Here is an 8655-nt window from a genome sequence, read left to right as displayed (position 1 = left end):
TTATTTCTAGCAACACCCTGAGCTCCCTGGTGGCTGAGAAGCCAAGCAGTGAATTTTCCATGAGCCCCTGGGAAAACTGCTGACTTAGTCAATAGTTACTGTCTGCAGAGTCAAGTGGATTTTCTTGCCAGCTACATTTCTTTAAAGACATGGCAGTACAGGCAACGTGCATGGGAGCTTGTAGCAAAGGGGACTCATGAAGTTTTCAGTTTTTTAAGGCTGTAATTACTTCTAGTCCTTTCATTGATTTCCAATAAACATCCTAGACTCTGTGTGCAAATCTGTGAGCCTTTAGGCAAATATACCACATTTACTCCAAAATTCTGCTTTTCTGTGTGCTGCTTTGAAGTCAGTGGGAACTACAGATTTGTACTGACTGCACTGCAAGTATACTTTATTTTAGCATTTAAATATGGCAGTAAGAACAGACACATAAATCCATGACTTCTATCTATTTCAGAATATTTTTTCCAAACTGCTGCAGTGTCTCACTGTATGCAGTGTCTTTGCAATCCTCTTTATTGAACACTCACTCAAGAAAAGTTAGTATCACCTATTGTTCTGTGAGTGGCAGACTGCAAACCATGAAATTTACCATAAGACCAAAAAAACATCAGTGAAGGGTTCTGACTATTTGGGAGATGATCAATCTGACCCCGATGAAGCAGTTTACAATGAAGAAACATGTCCCTCTCAAAATAATACATGGCATTCAACTACACTTGAGATGTTGAGTTCCGCAATGTTCCTGCTCTCTCCTGTACAGTCCTGTTGGGGAGGCCAATTCATGCATGCAAACGGGGACAGGAGAAAGAGTATCAGGATCCTTTTCCCCTAGAAGAATCAGTATTGAACAAAAAAATTTCTTGCCTCACAACAGCCTGATGTTATAAGGGTTGCAGGGTGAGGCTGAGTTGTCTTCTCATACATTTTAAATACATTAAACATAAAAAATTCTAAACTAAAAAAAATGTTATTTCAAGGAACAACTTTGAAAGCCCATCACTCTCCTTATCTCTTGGATTCCCCCTGCTGTTACACAAGGAAAGTAAATTAGATACAACTTAAACATGATCCTGCTCTCTGGCTCAGCAATTGAACATGAAGCTTCAGGGGAAAAATTCTTAGTGCACAAAGGAAACAGGAGTTTCGTTTCTAGTTTCTGAGGGTTTTAAAATGAAACAGTTTGATCCAGAACTGATCTAAAACACATAAAAGTGCGTTGGTGTGGCAACAGAAACAGTTTATAAAAACAACTTAGAAGACTTCAGCTTTCCTAAAGCAGATTCAAACCAGTTTCTATTCATTTATCATGTTGCCTTTCGGCAGAAATATCACTACTTAATAAAACTTTCAGTGCATCAGTAATTGTGGGTAGTGCTTGATGAATCCAGTCAGCTGGTTACAAGGTAGATATGACACTGCAGAAATAAAGTTTCCATGGTCCAAAAACTTTAAATAAATATTAAAAAGAGAGTCAATAAATAAAGATTTCTTTTACACTTGTTGATCATATCTCACAGTTTCTCAAAAGCTTCTTAAACAAAGAATTTCATTGTAAATAACTATGGATCTTGTTTGTTTTTTTCCTGACAGTAAAATACTTGCTAAAGCCCAAATCAGGTCCAATCTGAGTAGAAATTACAGTGAGACTCATGAGCACTCTAGGATTTCCTGCCTGATTGATGAAATCCCACAGACGTAATAAAGTTCTGTTGTTTATTTTACAGAAGGAAAAGAACTTGCACAGACTTCAAGACATTTTAAAATAAATTTTCTAAACTTTTTGCCTCTAAATACCTTCTTTTCAAGGGAGAAGTACTAACTCCCTAGTTTTGCTTGGAACCAAATGACATGTATGAGATTAAGGCTTTTCCCTCCCCTTATATTTCTATTCATGGGCAGTGGGGTCACATTCTGCAATTCACTCACAGGAGTAGATTTAGCATCATAAGCAGCTAGTAAAAAAGGGCATGGGGAATCATTCTAATTGCATTTTCCTCAGAGCAGTCATGTTGAAGGAGACATCATGCCCCAACTAAAATTTTCCTCTCTTCTTTCTAGATTAAAACCTGTTAACTGAGACTGCAGAGAAGAAAGCAATAAATCTTCCTAATTATCTCCTTCAATACTATAAGGAATAGTCATTATGCATTTTTGTTGGTTTGGAGTTCATTTCAAATGGAAGATTTTGATGAGTAATTAGAGAGATTATCTTAAATAAGTTTGCAGATCAGTGAATATGGTGCGTAAAATAAAATATTTGCCTGAAAAAACTAATGGAGATGATCATTAAGAGTGAATCATAAATGGGGGTTGACCTTTTGATGCTGAATGAGAGATGGCGGAAAAGTTGGGGAGAGTTTTTGGAGAGTTTGGAAATAGAGGAGAAGCAATTGAAATGATATCACTGCAATGATAATACTAACAAATCTGTATTTGGGAAGTCCAGAGGAAAGGAATACTTATCCCTGTGGATCCTGTGGATATATTCATTTTCACAACCACCTGGCTGCTGGTTCCAAGTGAGAGTGCTGGCTCAGACTGCAACTGGTTTAACACAGGCACACAGTAGGCATCAACCCAGCAAGTTCATTGACATGGCTGTTGGACTTGCAAACTGCAAAGACTGTATAAAGGTAGATGCAAATGCAAGCATGACTGATATAATTTTTTAAATACAGTTGCATTCACAGTTATTTTGTGTGGGGGCCCAGATTTCCCAAGCATTTACTGACCTCACTGTTATTAACAACTCTACATTCCTCTGAGCATCTTTGAAACAAAATTCTTTGCAATGACTTGTGTTCTTCACCACCAGTTCCTCCATGACTAATACTTAACAGGTCTGATCATTTCTGCCCTGGTCTTAGGACAGTATGGACTGAACTGAAGGAATTTTTGCCATTCCCTGCACATTATTTTGCTTTCTGTTAACTCTGGGTTTTTCCTTTGATCTTGGAACCATACTGCCGTTGGCTTTCCTCTGAAGACTTTGGATCAGAAAATCAGGGGAAGGGAAGTATTTGCCCCTGTCTATCAGACAAGAGAAGCTGTGTGGAAATTCAAAAGCCTTTCAAAGCCTGACAAACCCTGGGAGACATCAAGAAGTAATAGAGACAGTGGGACTCAAGAATTTTCAGTAAATGCTGATTTTGCTGTTTATTATGCTGGCATACATCAGGTATTATCTGTGTCCTGAAGAGCAATGCTACTGTAATAACTCTATTTGCTCTGTTTAATGTCTAACAGTGTGCTCTGTTTAATGTCTAACTGCTTGAATAGGTTAAGCCTATTCAAACAATATAAAAGCAGTGCAAAAATCTGTAAAGGTCAGGTGATCAAAGTAGGGTCCTTTTAAAAACACTGCAGATGCTGTTTTAGTAGCTAGGGATATTAAATTCACATTGGCTATCTGTTTCACAGGTTAACTCATTCAGTAGATTAATTCATTCATGCACAGTTGACAAAGCTCACTAAAGCAACATTAATCTATCCTTTACAATGAAGCTTTTCTTTAGACAGCCAGTGAGGTAGATGAGGGTTTCACCGTTGTGAAAAGGGATTTTTAAATGAAACTTTTAAAGAAGCAGCAGTGGACAAACATGAAATACTGACTACAAGTAATAGACAGTTGTAGGATTTTTAGGAAAGATTAGTCTTCATTTGTAGAGAGCTTCAGTATCTACAGACAAAAACTGCCTGTACTTCAGAAGATACAGACTGTCAGAGCAGAGGCCCCAACAGTGGGAATGGATCCAGGGAGTCTTGTGTTAGAAAAATTGCAGAGACTTGGGAAACTCTGTAACTCAGTCTCTGCCTTTCGTGGTCTGTTTCATGCACAGACAAAAATAGGAAATTATCTAGGATGACTCAGTAGCATCACTAATTGACACTGACAGTGCGTCTCATTGTTCTGATTGTGCTAAATGCCTGGCCACATTTAATTTTCCTTGGCTATTAAGTTGTCAGGTAAGAAGGTACCAGGGGCCCAACATGCTTTCACTACTGGGGCAAAGCAGTATTGCGTGAACAATAATCCCACTCATCCTCTCCTAGTCTTATAGCTCATAGTTCATCAACTGCAGAAACACTACCAGCTCCAGAGGGAAACATAGATATCCATCCAAATCTATATGAAATATGTTCCAATAATTCTGTTCTGTGCTGTTTACTTTTTCTCTTTATAGAATAGTAAGGAAGTAAGGAAGATGCAGCCTTATACAATTTGGGTGGTTTTAGTCCTGGAGCGTCTTGTCCACATCACTCACAGCTGTGGTATCACCAGCTCCATCATTCATGTCCAGGTTAACTCATGTTAAAATCTCAAACTGAAAGAAGCTCACTTGAGTTGCTTCCAGCAGAACATTGTGCTCTGAATGAAGAGTTCCCCTGAGAATAGAGCTGCAATAGTGCTTGTCAGCTGCAGCAAAGCATACCCAGTGGCCATCCCCACCCACTGCTTCGAGTGTCTAGGCAATTCCCATCTTTCTTCTATCTAATTCTGCCATCATGGATTACTTCAGATACGCAGCAAAGACCCTGCTTAATACAGTAACAGGTTAGACAGCTCCTATTCAAATGTCACGGGGATGGAAGCAAAACAACTCCAGTGCATTTGCTTTGCCTCCATTGAAAGGACTTTAACAAAGTGCTATGTTTCAAGTATGAGGATAAGATGCACCACTGAACGAGATTATAAATGGTGTTCTTTAGACAGTGCAGCTTCCACAATGCAGTTCATCTCATGGGCTAGCTATTGTTCCTTGATGTTTTTCTTCCACTTTTATTTTACTAGAAATCTCCCTTTCTTCCCGCTCATTTTTCAAGTGTGAATTCAATTTATTGAGTAAAAAATTTTCACCTTGTTCCTGTTGGGCGTTCAAGCTGACTAATGGGGGTCACCTTAGAGGAGAGGACCACTATGCAGTCAGTGCACATATCAAGCAGCCCACTATGTGACAATTGCTTGATCAACTGTCAATTACCCAATGGGAGGGGCATGTACTTGAAGTTTCATGGGTAGAGCCAGAAAAATGATGAGGTTTCTCTAAACCAGGAACTTTGGTGTGCTATATCCTCCACAGAAATCCACCTGAGGCTATCCAGAGAGAAGGAACACGCAGTTTTTGGCTACAAAACTGTGAATACTGATGAGAATTTATGAGCAAATGAGTGCAATCACATCATCCAGAGGAGGGCCACTAAGACAATCGGAGAGCTGGAAGCACCTCTCTTACGAGAAAAGGTTGAGGGAACTTGGATTGTTTAGCTTGGAGAGGAGAAGGCTCCAGGGAGACCTCATTGTAGCCTTCCAATACTTGAAAGGAGCGTATGAACAGGAGGGGGAATGGCTGTTTACAAGGGTGGATAGTGATAGGACAAGGGGAATGGCTTTAAACTGAGATAGGGGAGGTTTAGGTTAGATATTAGATATTAGATATCAGATTATCAAACCCCAGTTCTAACAGTTGCACGTACAGCAATAATGAGCAACAAGGTATTAATCTGGGTCTGTTCAGCCTTGAGAAAAGGAGACTGAGAGGGGACCTGATCCAGGTCTATAAATATCTAAGGTGTGGGGGCAGAATGGCGAGGCCAGACTGTTTTCAGTGGTGAGTGGAGACAGGACAAGGGGAAACGGCTGGAAACTGCAGCATAGGAAGTTCCGCACAAATATGCACAAGAACTTCTTTACAGTGAGGTGACGGAGCACTGGAACAGGCTGCCAGGGAGGTGGTGGAGTCTCCTTCTCTGGAGATGTTCAAGACCTGCCTGGATGCCTACCTGTGCGACCTGCTATAGGGAACCTGCTTTGGCAGGGGGGTTGGACTCGATGATCTCTGGAGGTCCCTTCTAACCCCTACGATTCTGTGATTCTGTGATTTTACACAGAGGGAGGTGACACACTGGAACAGGTTGCCCAAGGATGTTGTGGATGCCCCATCCCTGGAGGCATTCAAAGCCATGATGGATGTGGCTCTGGGCAGCCTGGTCTGGTGGTTGATGACCCTGCACATAGCAGCGGGGTTGAAACTAGATACTGTAAAGCAAAAATCAATTTCCTGTTCTGGTAAAGATTAGCTAACTTTAATCAATAAACATTGCTGAAACAATTTATACATTCCTGATTCTTCTTTCAGTTTTCACTGGAAAAAATGTGAAAGTAGAGAAAAAATGTGAAATTATGGCATTTTGTTCTTTTTGGATAGTCAGACAAACATATAAGCACAGGGAAAAAAAAACAACTTTTTTCTGTCTAACCCTTCAGTTTCTAGAATCCAAGTGAACAAAACCTCTGTCACGCTCCTCAAGGATTTTTAAGAGATTAAATCAGACTAAATTATCTGATAAAAACTGTATTTCTGTGTTTCTCTTTGTTGAATGCTGAGATCACCCAGACATCCTCAGAGATTCCTTTATAGCATATTTATCACGTATCTACTGGGAAAAGCCTTGTGCATCATGTGGAAATGCAATAGATACTAATATTCCATCACCAGTCATTACTATTCATGCTTTCAGTAAATGTTCACAGTGAACCATTTTTCCTGCTGAATTTCAGTGAAACTATTTGTTTTTTTCAGACAGAACCTTGCTATTTTTTTTCCCATTCTCTCCCTTGTGTGCTTATTTACTTTTCTGTGGGTTTAACAGATCACCACAGCATATTTTATTGTTGAAGTTAGGGGTGGGGAACTAACTTTCACTGCATCCCTGGAGCAGATGGGTGATTATGTAATATATGTAAGCTGATACTGATTTGAACATAAGCATAGGAAAGTGAAACAAGACCTGTGCCATAACCTTCATTTGCTTACCCTAATATTTTCAAGTGTCAGATACTGCTACTGCTCTTTTTATCAATACAATTGGCAACCTTTTGTGGTCATCGATAGAGATTTTGTGTAATACTTGCATGGAAATTATCATATGATATTTTTAAAAACACAGACACTTAAATGTTTAAAACTTTACTACATGGTGCTTTTTCTGAGCAATGGCAGATGCTTGTAGAGCCCCAGATTGTCCAATTTGCATGAGCTTATGGACTTTCCCAGAAAAATGAATTGAGACCAAGTGTTCACCAAAAAGTTGACATTTGTAAGGAATTACTGGAACAAGAAATGGTAGTATTCCAAGATGAGAAATGCCTAGACGACCCATGTACCTGACATATTTAATGGTGCATCTTTCCCAGTTAAGAACCTATATCTGCTCCATGGAGGACTGAAACACCCTTGTTCTCTGCCTGTCTTGGTGCGAGCACCAGCACAGGTTCCCTTGCCAGCACCAAGCTCAATTCAGCAAGACAATGCCTTCTCCACTGTGCCCAGACCTCCTTATGCTGTGTGATCTTTCAGCAGTCTTTCCACGACAGTATGGGGAAGTATTTTCCTGTACCAAGAGTATAGGAACAGTCCTGTTCACTCAAGTGAAAAACACTTTTGATTTGTCTATTCAGGGGACGATGGCTTTATGAACAATTTATATCTACATGTACTTCTTCATAAACCAGTTCCATCAGCAGGACCAGTTCCCTCTTTGTACAATTAATATCCTCTGCCTCCCTCTATTGATTGAGTTGACCAGCAGCAAACCTGACAAATGGGAAGGAGTAAATCCTTTGGAAAACTCCATATTTGGAAATGTGTATTGCTTTCCTCTAATGTACTGATTACAGTTGGCCAGTAAAGTACATTTACATCAGCAACAGGAGGTTCATTTCACAGTGGTTAATCTGTTACTAATTAAAAGCCTTCTGTTAGAGAGCTCAACACTGCCAGCATTGGTTGCAATGATTTCTACACAAAGAGACAGAACTTCGTCTTTGCCCTTATGTGTGATTCCTACTCAAGCAGTAGTTGGAAGAAGCAGAGTAAAAGAGTGTGCGTATGTGAAGATCACCTTCCTGCATCCCAGTTACAGCTTTTCCTGCCTTTCACCATCATTACAAATATCCCACAGCTCTTCTGAGCTTGCCATGTCCCTCCAAGCCCCTGCAAAGGGGCAGAGGAGTCTTTGTGCTTCCAAGTGAAAACAAACCAAAGGCACAAAAAAGAAAAAAATGTAGAAGTGCAAGAAACTTTCAGAGCACTGCAAAAGGATTAAAAAAAAAAAAAAGAAAAAAAGAAAATAACAGTTAGTGAGTTACAGGTCACTGAGACCAACTGCAATTTTTGGAAAAATTCTGAGAATATTAGTAAAAATAAAAACCATCAGAAGGATCTAGAAAACATCAAGATGACAAATAGCAAGAAAAAAAACAAGATGACAAAAAGAAATTGGTTTTGTCAAAAACTGACCACATCAGACCAACTTAATCCTCTCCAGTGGCAGAGTACAAGCCTTGTCATTAGCAAATAGTTGAGCTAAAGTACAGCTTAGCTAAGCTATACTTAGGTTACATTTGGACCTAGTAAGGCACTGTTGTCTTCTATGAGCTACTCTTACATAAGGTACAGAAATAAGTGTTGTGAGATTGGATCCAGTGATCCAGAATTAAGGAGAAATCAGGCCTTCTTGATTGTTCTGGGTGTAGGGTGATTCAATATTTTCTTTATCTGTCCCACTTGTCTGGCTAAAAGGCATTAAGAAATGCTGGCATTTCATAACTGCAGGAATTTGCAGCTGATGTATCTCACCATTAAGCCA

The sequence above is a fragment of the Tympanuchus pallidicinctus genome, unplaced genomic scaffold (assembly GCF_026119805.1).
Source record: "Tympanuchus pallidicinctus isolate F22 unplaced genomic scaffold, pur_lepc_1.0 scaffold3, whole genome shotgun sequence".
NCBI classification, from domain to species: domain Eukaryota; kingdom Metazoa; phylum Chordata; class Aves; order Galliformes; family Phasianidae; genus Tympanuchus; species Tympanuchus pallidicinctus.
Note: the sequence above shows the minus strand (reverse complement) of the source record.